We start from the raw sequence: 12,839 nt of genomic DNA, 5'->3' as shown, positions 1-12,839 counted from the left end.
AAGCAGTATACTGTTCCTGCATGTCATCCAGCTCATGATGATAAGGAATTGACACAGCTGAAATTTGTGGCTTTCTTGATAACGCATCAGCCACAACATTCTTCTTGCCTTCCACACGCATAATCTGGAAGTGGACATGGAAAGAATGTTTGCCCATCGTATATGCTTTTCGGATAACTTTGATTGTGTCAAGAAGGACCGATGATCTGTTTGGACAACAAAATCAGCACCTAAGAGGTAGTGCTTCCAGCTAGAAAGCGCATGAATCACGGCCAAGAGCTCTTTTTCATAGACTTGCATATTCCTCTCTTGCCCTTGCAAAATTCGGCTTTCATAAGCTACTACCCGTCCATCTTGCATTAGCACTGCTCCGATGCTACTGCCACATGCGTCACACTGGACCACAAATGACTTCTTGAGATGTGGCAAAACAATAACTGGATCTGAAGTCAACTTTTCCTTTAAGAGACTAAAAGCTGAAATCTCTTTTTGGGTCCATCTGAAAGTGACCTCTTTCTTTTGCAAAGCGTGAAGAGGCGATGCTATCTTTGCAAAAATTCTGATAAACCTTCTATAGTAGGAACACAATCCCAAGAAGCTTCTGACATCGTGCACAGTCTTCAAGTCTGGCCATGTCTTGATAGCTTTGACCTTTGCGGGATCCATTCTAACACCATCCTTTGAGACAAGAAAGTGGATCTCTTCAAGGAAGAGTTCACTTTTCTTAGGATTGACAAGTAACCTGTGAGACTGCGTAGCTCTTCGAACACAATGGTCAAGTGATGCCCATGCTCCTCTTCATTCTTCGAATACACTATCATGTCATCGAAGAACGTCCAACAAACTGTTGATGCGAGCGGAAAATCTGGTCCATCATTCTGTTGAATGTGGCAGGAGCATTTGTTAGGCTAAACAGCATCACTAGAAACTCATAAAGACCAAATGTCATTCTAAACGCAGTTTTGTGCACATCCTCTGGCCTTATACGAATCTGATGGTACCCATCTTAAGGTCTAAATGATCGAGAATATGATCAATTCTAGGAATAGGAAACCTATTCTTGATTGTATTCTTATTCAACGCACGGTAATCAATACACATGCGCCATGAGCCATCCTTCTTCTGCACTATGAGCACTGGGAGCAAAAGGGTGAAGAACTAGGCTGAATCAGCCCCTTCTCTAATAACTCCTCAACTTGGCCCATAATCGCTTTCTGTTGCGCCGCACTACCCCAGTAGGGAGGTCTATTTGGTGGGCTACACCCTGGCACCAAATCTATCCGATGGTCCTCAGGTCTCTCTGGCGGCAATTGCGGCGGTCATGAATAAAAAAAACAGTCACTAAACTTTTGCAAAAATGCTGACCTTTCTTTATCTAACACATATAAATTTGACTGATCACTATTTGAGACATCATGTGCAAAAATCAAGTACAATTACAGAAGTGATAGCAGAAGCAGATACAATAGGGACTGACTCTCCTTTAAGCTTTACATCCAAGATGTGAGTTTTGCGCCTATGCTGTACAATGATCTTTTTGTTGTAGGCATCCAAGACTCCATGCACTCGGAACATCCACGGGAACCCCAACAAGGCGTCACAACCTTCCAGCGGCATGATGTAGAACTCTTCTGTGTCCACATACGACTGAATATGCAGATGCAGTTTTCCAATGATAGGGAGTAACACACTCTGAGTGGCCAGGACATGCCAACGCTGCCTCTGATGCCCAGCTTCATAGCTAACTCTGGTGAGATAAACTTGGCTTTGGCACCTTGATCAAAGAAGATGAGTGCCGTCTGATCCCTAACTTTACCCCATGCCCTGCATAACTCACTGGCATCTGTGCTGGGCCTGTCACCCACCATGTCTGGCACTAAACCTGCCGTGGGTTTAGGCTTCTTGCCTTTTTGGTCTTCTTTATCCTCTGAGTCAGCTGGTCCTTTCCTCTGTGGACAATTGATAGCAAAGTGACTAGGTTGCTCGCATATAAAGCATTTGTTCTCAGCCATTAGGACCTTCTTTTCCTCGAGCAACTTGCGCACAAAAGGCTTCCTTTTCTGTTTCTTTGCCTGCGCTCCATAAGTCCTGGCTGAATCCTTGTCTTTGGTGGCCTTTTCTGACCCCTGTGACACATCAGGAGCCGTTTTCACAAAGGGCTTCTTCGCTGAATTTTTCTTTTGCTGCCCTCCTTTGTCATTGCTCGGAAATCCACTGTCCTCTCCTTTCAACAAGGCAAGACCAGTGTTCGCAACTTCCATAAGCTGAGTGAGGGTAGTCACTCTGTTCTTTGTATAGTAATCGCGAAGCCCCTTAGGCAACCCACAACAGTACTTCTCTATCTGCTCTGTCAATGGGACAAATCTGTAGGAGGTCACTGAGAGTAACGCTTTACAAAACCTCCTATTGTACTCCAGCAAGCTCTTGCATGAAGTTGAAGTAAGTTGGTGCCAATCTGTCATGACGTCGGCTTCAAATCCATTTGATAGCCAAGCAGATGCAAACATTTGCTTGAAGTAAACCCAAGTGGCGGGTGCCTGTCCTTGCATTAACAATATTGTCCACCATGTAAGCGCTTTGTCCTTTAAGAAAGTGGCATCTTTCCTAACTTTCGAGGCCTTTGTAAAATTCCCTCCTGCATATGCTGTATCAAACTGTTGGAGGAAGGTAAGAGCCTTTGTCTTATCCTCGAAACCACTGAAGGTACTGAACTTTACAGCTGCACCACCTTCTTTGTAAGCCTTCGGCTTCTCTAGTGCCCCCAAGTTGTCATAAGGGATGGTCTGCAACATGGGCACTGTAGTAGGCATGATCGGCACATCTTGGCCATTGACATTTTGCGTCAGAGGTGCGATATCTAGCTGCTGTCCAGAAAAACCAGCCATGCCAAAATGACCCTGTGGCACCCCAAATTGGCCCTGGTTGCAGTGAAAACCTTGCTGCATGCCGATACTACCATACATGGGGTTTGACATGATGCCTTGCATACCCCCGAACATTGTTCCTAGCATGTACGACTGACTTCCAGGCGCATAACCAGCCATACTTTGGAACACTGATCCACCCCCGAAATACCGAGGATGTACGGTGGGTGGTGGAAAAAATGGGTGCATAGCCTGGTATCCAGTTCCCTGTCCATTCAAGACAGCATGCTGGCTTTGAAAGGTGGCGGGCTGAACTGGCATAACCTGTGGAATAGGCGTTCTAGCCACCTGTTCAAGGACGGAAGAAACCTGTTTTGGAGCCCTTGACTCCGCAACATGCGAGTGTTGCCTACCCTCCTGAGCCGCATGAAGTACCCGGGCTTGAGCCTCAACAAGCTCCGTACGCGGCGTAGGTTGCCTATTTTGCTGTTGCACTGGTGGCGCTTGCAAGAACTCCATAAACCTTGGATTCTGCACCAGCTGCAAAAAGACATTCACCGCGGCAACTAATTGAGTCTTGAACGCATCATCCTCAAGTTGCCTAGTCATAAAGCCCTGTACTACTGGAGGGACATTCACATTGACAAGAGGTACAGACTGACGTGGCCGTGAGCTCTCGCCAATCTCGAAAACCATAGGGATCTCTTGCCTGTCCTTTGAAGAGGAACCCTCTTCCATAATGCCATTCCCCTTGTCGGCCATAGTGTAATCCCACGTTCCTGTACTCTGTGTCTTTACCCAAAACAACCGAGGCTCACTCTTTGAGGAAAAAGTGATTGATGTCCCGGCAATGGAACCATGAAACCGGCACGTGGGGCGGTAGGCCTTGGCGTTCACCCGAAATTCTTTACATTAGACACTCACAGAGTACTTTGCAAAGGTAACCTGTAACGGGGATTAACACCTAAGTACACACACGGCCCGGAAGCTAGAATGCTCCGAATAGACGTCGACAACCTGTAGGCCCCAAAATTGGCGGCCCTTTCGGTATTTCTTTATTCATTAACAGAGGGAATCAAAACTTGTGATCTCCTATGAGCTGCCGCACACATTCTAGGCTAAGAAACAAATGTTCTGGCCCGATTTCGGCAGCATAACTGTACTACGACGCTTCACAATCAGTATCCCCACGCAATAGATGACTTTCCCAACGCATACGGACACTTTGCAAAACCTGGCGAGAATCTGCAGCACGCTGAATTCTCTGTTTTTTGCCCCGAAAATGCGTCAGATCACTTGTACAACGGCCCCCTCGCGTCCCTGAACCTCCTGGGGGTATTAGGGTCCGTTTAGGACCGAAACCCTAAACCTGCAAAATACACAGCAGGCTGTAATTCCCTGTTTTCGGCTCCGTTTCGCGTGCCGGTCGCATCTGTAGCAAGACCTCCAGCTCCCGCACCTATAGAGCTACTTGCCGCTTGAATCGGACAAGATTTCTCACGTGAAACCTCTCCGAATTCTCCTGTACCTGGCCGCTAGCTAATCCAGTACTTGTGCAAGAGGCTCTTGCCTCGACAATCGCGCATGAACCCAGATAACTGTACATTGGTCAAATGAAAAGCCCACTAGAGGGGCATAACATACTGCTCATAGGGGAGAGAGAGAACAGTGCATAGTGTGCAGGGCATCACTCCTGGCACCGCATTGTACCTAAGGGGGGAAGGAAGCACTCCATAGCTCTTAACCTGTGACAAAATGCAAAAGGAGGCCTCTCCCAGCATAAAATTCAGCACCCATTTTTCTGCATGAGGCAAGTTCATGAAAAACTGCCACTTGGCGCATTTACAAGCATTTGCCCGTTTTGGGTTTGCCGCCTAAAAATCTCCCGACTGGTCACTTAGTTGACTTCGCGGCAGAGTTGTAAAGTGTTCCCCTAGTCATACCGGAGGTAATGACGCGAACACATTTCCCGGCCCAAAATAGGAGTTCCCTAAATTTTAGGAAATGATTTTGTTGGGCTCCCACTGGTCATCTGACCATCTATCCTCATTGGGACCGCATCCAAAAGTGCAATGTGGCCCAACTGTCGGATACTTTCTGTTGGTAGTCACACCTTGATTTTAAGCCTTATTGAGTTCACTCCCTAGTATCCACCAACTTGCTAAGAGCGACGGGAGGACCTATATGATCTTGCTCTGAACCTAGACATCCTCTTACTATACGAATTCCAGTGCCGACCACTTCCCGTCTGCGGGTGAAACTACCGTTCACATTGGCCATACAATGTCCGACCGTTTGCTACTTCAAGAAGAGGGTCTCAAAAATAAAACAAAACCCATTGGAAAGAAACCAACAACTAAAGTTAGCAGTTGCCACGTCCTCGTGACATAGTTAACAGCTGCCACGTCATTGTGAGAATAACTGTCTTAGTAGATGTAACAGACTTGGACACTCCAAGTCAAGAATCTACCATGACAGCACCAAATAAGCACTTCAAAACAGTTCACAGTTCACAGTTCACAATTGATTCAACACTGGCCCAGCGGAGTTCCGTGCCTAGAGATATTGGCCCCAGAGACTGGTGCCTCGTTTGGTATTTCTTTGTATTAATCTGAGTTCAAAGTACAAGAGTGCGGGTAGGCGCTCACACTTAGACTCTGCATCCAGATGCTCTGAGTTGTGAGAGGCCTGCTCATATATTCAAAGTTACAAGGGATGCCAAAAGCAGAGTCCCAAAAGCTGAAATCAAAAGCCTAAAAATAAAGCACTTTTCCTCTCACAAGCTCTGTCTTGAGCCAATATGAAAATAAAGCAAGAAGGCTTCTATCTCTCTTTCCAATTTGCTAAAAGCAATAAAGCAAAAAGCTTTTTAGCTCTCTCTCTCTCTCTCTCTCTCTCTCTCTCTCTCTCTCTCTCTCTCTCTCTCTCTCTCTTTGCGTAGGAAAACAACAAAAATTGCCGCTTTGCTTTTTCCCCTGCTACCGCAAATCCCGCTGAAAATCACGGAACTCCGTACGGCCATGCCACGTGTCACTTCTGTCGGCAATGTCAGCATTTTCCGGTACTCGCCAGCCGGTGTGTGTGTGTACTGCTGCCCATAGCCAAGCCATGCCACATCACTGATTTGTGACATACCCCCCTCTTGAGTAATCGCCCTCGATTATGCCTGCAAAACAGACAGAGGCCATAAACCATCTTAGCAGACACTGACTGTTAGTACCTACGTACTAGGAACAGACATCTAGCACATGTACCAATCAATAGTCACATCACACGACATCACAGGACATCACTAGACATCACATGACATTCAACATTCATTCGGATTTTAGACCATGATTTATCGGCAATGTAGCTAGCAATCACGTCTAGATCTAGTGGGGTCCTCACAGATGTCCGATTGACTAACCCCTATTGCAACCATGTCAAAATGCTGCAGTCATTTCGTCTATTAGTTCCTGCACTTAAAAACAAGTCAAGAACAAATCAGTTTCATATTCAGGAATTCCATTTCATAAAGTCATCCAGCAGAATACTGTCAGCTCTCAGTATCCCTGAAGCTCAAAGAGACATCAGTGACTCTAGTATTCAAAAATCGAGGCATCTGTTGACAAAGGAGCGGAGTAACTCCCCTCTTGTGCAAACCAACTGCACCATATCTCCGGCGAAGCTGAATTCTGGGTTCCATTTGGAGTAGACTATGCTAAACCAAAAGCTTCAAGGTAAAGTTTCACAATCTGAGGAGTATCTGCTAGGTCTTCCTCCTCCATTCGCTTCGCATCCAATCCGAAGTAGGTCTTGAATTTAACCAAGAATCATCATTTCGCTTTACCTTCTTTCTTTTTTTTCTGTGCCAATTTCTCTTCTGGAACGAGTATCTGCTCGTTTTCGTCCAATTCGGGCTGCACATCTGGCTTCCCATCATCGGACACATCACCTTAAAAAGGTTCCAAGAGACTCACATGAAAAACATTGTGAATCTTCCAAATATTTTGGCACCTTCGGTCCAAAGGAGACATCATTTATCTTCTGGGAAAAATCTAGAAAGGTCCACACTGTCTCATGCTAAGCTTTCAAAGAAGCGGCTCCTTTCCCTTTTTCTTTCTTAGGCGTGCCTTCCCAAAAAGTAAGAGCACCCAATCGTTCTCCTTCAATTTCAAGTCACGACAAAGTCGATCTCATGCCTTTTCTGAGATTTCTCGAAAGCCGTCCGGACCAAGTCCAAGTCCCTCGTGAACTGGTCGACTTCAAAGAAAAATCGTATCTTTCGTGCTAAGGAAGGGTGGAACCTTCGTAGCAAATTCAATAATCTGAAATGGCACCTTCCCCATCAAAGAGTTAATCGTGTTTCTGCAGGCATATTTCACCAAAGGTAAAACCTTTCCTATGTAGTCTTCTGATCCAATTGAAGAAGACTTCAACAAATCCAGTACCACTGAAATAGCAATCTCTGATTGCCCGTCAGTCTGCGGCGGAATGATGACGAGAACTGCAACCGCGTGCCAATGTTCTCCCAAAGAGTCTCTCAAACAAACTTGTGAACCGGGGGTCCTTGTGGGAGACAATCGTCTCAGGCATGCCATGTAATCTGAAGATCTGGGCCATAAACAATCGAGCCCACACTGTGTGTTCGGGAGATCAAAATTTAAAATCCATTGCAATACTTTTCCCAGGGGTGGGTGGGTATGGGTAAAGGCTGTAACAATCCCTGTGCTTTATGCCTGTCAAAAATTGACCTTCGGGCATAGCGCACAAAATCGGCCACATCCTTCTTGAGTCTCGGCCAAAAGAAGTCTCTCTCCACTCCTTTCAAGGTGGTAACAATGCCGCAGTGACCCCTAAAAAGTGGATAGTTGCTTTTGGTTAAAACCTTTTCCCTCAATGGTTGTGTAACGCACAACATGGTTTTCTTCACCAAGTAGCCATCCCGAATGGAATAGTCCGCTACTACCTCCCCATTCTGTATTCAACTGAATACATCTGCAAAATCTGTATCTGTGGCGTACTGACCGGCCATATCCTCGAAGCTTCTAGAATGTATCGCGGAAATAGCCAGAACCAACGGCTTCCGGGACAAAGTATCTGTCACCAACTTCTTCTGTCCCTACACATGGACAGTCCGGAAGAAGAACTGTGAAAAGATGTTTGCCCACCGCATCTGCTTTTTCGATAGCTGCTTCTGTAAACAGGGAGTAGCGTAAACTCCAACCATCTGTGAAAAACAAGAAAAATCGGCTCCGAGTAGGTAATGTCGCCACTGCGTAAGAGCATGGATAACCGCCATGAGCTCTTTCTCACATCTGTATTGTGAATTCCGGCCTTGAAAACAATCGGCTTTCGTAGGCAATGACATTGGCCTTCTTGCACTAAGACCGCATCCAGACTACGACCACGAGTATCACAATATACTGCAAACGACTTCTGCAAATCCGGCAAAGTCAACAACTGGTCGTGTAGTCAAATTTTGTTTCAATTCCTGAAGGGCAGTCACTTCTGTGGATCCCCACGAGAAAAGGACTCCTTTCTATGTCGACAAATGCAAAGGGTAAGCAACCTCTGCAAACTTTCTGATGAACCGCCTGTAGGAAGAGCATAAGCCCAAGAAGCTTTCAACTTCATGGACATTCTTCAAATCGGGCCAATCATGGATAGTCTCTATCTTGGCTGGGTTCATCTGCACTGCTATTGTTGAGACAAAGTGTCCCAAACAAGTGTCTCTGGGCTTGGCTCACACAGATGATGTGGCCGGTTCAGTGGTGTGGTTCCAAGTAGCAGATCAATGGTATGATCCTCAGGCCCTCTAAAAGCAATCGGCATGAGTGTGGAGAAAATCTAGGCGTTCTTTGTTCAGGTCAAAACATATTCGACCTTCAATCATCGTTCAATTCTCTTCAGAAAAATGAGTAAAGAAATTGAAGTTCATCAAGTACAATCTCTGAGCCCTTCATTTGTCAAAGTCGCTTTCTTGGCTCGGTAGTCAACCACGACGTTGTTCTTGTGGTACCAAGGGATTTCGAGTAGGACGCCACAACCTCCCAAGGGAATTACGTGCAAGTCCTCGTGCCCTAAATACCCCTGATATTGCAAACAACGTTTGCCAATGATCGGTGTAATGGCAACATCCCGTCCTGGTGCCGCTAGAACTACCTCCGCCTATGGCCTCAGCTTGTCGGGCGTAATTCCAAATCGAGCTGCCAATTCAAGAAGTTGGCCTTGGCTTCTTCAAAAGAGCTTCCTGATTTTTCCCTTTGCCCTAAAAGCGGCAAAGTTTGTACTTTCATTCATTTGATTCGGTTCGGGTCCCACGCAATGTGGTACCAATTCTGCTTTTCATTTGCCTTTTCTGCCACGTCCCTCAGCTGCTTTGGAGTTTTCTGGCCTTTCTTCATCCTGTTCATCCGGTGCCTTGTTAGGGCACTTCACGGAGATATGTCCAGTTTCCCCGCATTCAAAACACTTCCCCTCTTTGATATAGCTGATCCTCTCTCGACGAGTGAGCTGGGGTCGTGCATCCTTTTCTTTCGTTTCTGGGGTGCTCTTCTTCTTTCTGCTTTCATTTCCCGAAGTCTGTTCAGTTCTCTGCATCATGATCTCATTTGTGGGGTAAGTCAGACTGCCAGAGTGAATGGCAAAACCCCGTTTCACATGACTCATCAACTCCTAAATAGAAGCTGACTTTTGTTCTAAGCAGTGATCTCGGATCTCTGTCGGAAGACCCAAAGTAAACCGTCCAATCTGTTCCTTGAACGAGATCTTCTTAAATGAAGAGGCGGGTAGAAAAGAGCTCCAGAATCTCTCGCAATAAGCGTCCACTGTATCTCTCTTGGTCATCCGAAGATGGTTCCAAGCAATTCGTATATCATGTTCATACTCTCGAGTCAACCAAGAAGAAATAAAAAGCCTCTTGAAGTTCAGCCATTTAATTGGCGTAGTCTTGCTTAATAGAAGCGTGGACCACCAAGTTCGAGCATTCCTCTTAAAGTAAGAGGCAGCTCTTCGAAGTGCTCTGAGGAACGCCCTCCCGCGAAAGCGATGTCAAACTGCTGTACAAAAGACAAAGCCTTCGAAGCATCTCTATATCCAGAAAACGTGTCAAATTTAATTGATTGTCCACCTTCCTTAAACTCTTGGACTTTCTTGCTTTTGTCTTCCAAAAACTCATGTTGGTTGGCTTTGTAAAAATTCTTCTCTTTGCATAAAAATTACTATCATCAAAGTCTGAACTGTCTGTAGACGAGTCCTCAGTAGATTTGTGAATCACTGGGCGAGATTTTGACTTCTTTGCGTTTTTTTTGCCCGTCCCGAAGCTTTGCTTTTTGCTTCGCTTTTTGCCTTTTCTGTCTTCTTCGCTCGAATCAGAAAAGCTAGAAGAACTCTCAGAAGAAGAAGAAGAAGAACTGGGTACTCCTTCAAATTGAACACGCTTCTTCTGCTTTCTTACCTTTTCAAATGTCGACTGACGACCCAAATAACTCGGGAAGTCAGCGCCTTTCCTCTGCTTTTTGTCGTGCTTTTTAGCGGTATTCTGCGCGTCAAAAAGCTGTGCAATTCGTGCATCAATCACCCCTTCTAATTCTTTCTTTGTATACTTCTTGGGAGTAGGAGGTTTCTTGAGAGCGGGTTTTCGGGGTGGTTCTGTGGTCTTCTGCCATTGCGTGTGCACCTCCTCCAAAGAAGTCTTGCTCATATATTTCGCCATTTTCAGGTCCTTGGCAAAATCAAGCATCATCTTTGTTGCGTTGCCGATCAATCGTTGACGCTCCATCTCTTGGCGCTCCGCCCGAGTAGGCCGAGGCGGGTCATACTCCTTGCGTGAATCTTCGTTGTGATCCCTTCTCGTGTCTCCGGATGCAGAGGGAGTCGACTGATCTTTTCCTGAAGCCATAGGTGCCGCGGAAAAAAATTTGGGATCGGATTTCCCGTAGAAGAGAAATTGGCCGTGCTCTGATACTACAGACTTGGACACTCCAAGTCAAGAATCTACCACGACAACACCAAATAACCACTTCAAAACAGTTCACGGTTCACAATTGATTCAACACTGGCCCGGCGGAGTTCCGTGCCTAGAGATATTGGCCCCAAAGACTGGCGCCCCCCTTTCGGTATTTCTTTTTGTATTAATCTGAGTTCAAAGTACAAGAGTGCGGGCAGGCGCTTACACTCAGACTCTGCATCCAGATGCTCTGAGTTGTGAGAGGCCTGCTCACATATTTAAAGTTATAAGGGATGCCAAAAGCAGAGCCCCAAAAGCTGAAATCAGAAGCCTAAAAATAAAGCACTTTTTCTGTCACAAGCTCTCTCTTGAGCCAATAGGAAAATAAAGCAAGAAGGCTTCTCTCTCTCTTTTCAATTTGCTAAAAGAAAATAAAGCAAAAAGCTTTTTAGCTCTCTCTCTCTCTCTCTCTCTCTCTCTCTCTCTCTCTCTCTATGCGTAGGAAAAGTTAAAACAATAAAAACTGCCGCTTTGCTTTTTCTCCTGTTGTCGCAAATCCCGTCGAAAATCACGGAACTCCGTACGGCAGTGCCACGTGTCACTTCTGCCAGCAACGTCAACATTTTCCGGGACCCGCCAGCTGGTGTGTGTGTGTACTACTGCCCATAGCCAAGCCATGCCACATCACTGATTTGTGACAGTAGACACTGACTGTTAGTACCGACGCACTAGAGACGATACATCTAGCACTTGTACAAAACTACAGTCACATCACCGGACATCACATGACATCACTTGACATCACATGACAAATCACATACAAATTCATTCCAAATCTTAGACCATGACCATCGGCAACGTATTTCGTGATCGCATCTAGATCTGTTCTGGACCTCACGGATGCCCGATTAACTAATCCTTATTGCAATCATGTCTATAGAGATTTATGAGACCGAAATGCTGTGGTCATTTCGTCTTTTAGTTCCTGCACTTAAACAAGTCAAGTACAAATCAATCATTTTCATTTTCGGGAATTCTTGTCATAAAGTCATACAACAAATTACTACTCAGCCCATGAGTATCCCTGAACCCCAAAGGGGACGTCAGTGACTCTATTCAAAATTGGGGTAATCGTTCTCCTTGCTTTCCTCCACTTCGGGTTGCTCATCAGGCTCCCCGTCATCGGGCACATCGCCTTTAAAAGGCTTCAATAGACTCACATGAAAGGCATTGTGAATCTTCCAAGTATTGGGCAACTTGAGTCTAAAGGAGACATCATTTATCTTTTCTTAAAGGGCCATAATACCTCATGCTAAGCTTTGGAAAAAGCCTCTCCTTTCTCTTTTTCTTTCTTAGGCGTGCTTTCTCAAAACGTAAGAGCACCCAACGTCTTCCTTTGATTTCAAATCGCAATGGTGTCGATCTACTGCCTTCTTGTGTCGTTCTTGAGATTTCGCTAAAGCCTCCCGGACCTTGGCAAAAGCAGTGTCCAAGTCCCTCGTGTACTGGTCGGCTTCAAAAATCTTATCTTTTGTGCTAAGGAAGGGTGGAACCTTCGGAGCACCTTATATGCTCTCAAATGGCACCTTCCTCGTCAAAGAGTGGATTGTGTTATCGTAGGCAAATTCCACCAAGGGCAAATTTTTTTCCCATTGAGTCTTTTGATAAAAAATGTAAAACTTCAATAAATATAGAACAATTGAATTTGCAATCTCAGATTGCCCATCTGTCTGCGGCGGATGGAATGATGACAAGAACTGCAACCGCGTGCCAATGTTCTCCCAAATAGCCCTCCAAAACAAACTCGTGAATTGGGAATCTCTACCAGAGACTATTGTCTCAGGCATGCCATGAAGTCTTAAATGATCTGGGTTTATTGTTTTCTTTACTAAAATGAAGTGAGCTTGCTTGCTAAATTTATTGATGACAGTCCAAATGCCATCCTGCCCACTTTGTGTTTTCTGAAGATCAAAAATGAAATCCATAGCAATACTTTCCCAGGGACGGGTAGGAATGGGTAAAGGCTGTAACAATCCCTCTGC

The 12,839-nt window shown here is 45.5% G+C and overlaps 1 protein-coding gene across 4 annotated transcripts in view; it reads left to right on the top strand.

Annotated features, from left to right (window-relative positions):
• SWI3A (SWITCH/sucrose nonfermenting 3A) overlaps positions 1-12,839 on the top strand; it is a 73,758-nt gene that overhangs the window by 19,119 nt on the left and 41,800 nt on the right. The window lies entirely within an intron of this gene.

Source organism: Adiantum capillus-veneris, chromosome 16 (assembly GCF_014529385.1).
Source record: "Adiantum capillus-veneris isolate H3 chromosome 16, ASM1452938v2, whole genome shotgun sequence".
Lineage (NCBI taxonomy): Eukaryota > Viridiplantae > Streptophyta > Polypodiopsida > Polypodiales > Pteridaceae > Adiantum > Adiantum capillus-veneris.
Note: the sequence above shows the minus strand (reverse complement) of the source record. Positions and strands in the feature narration are given on the sequence as shown.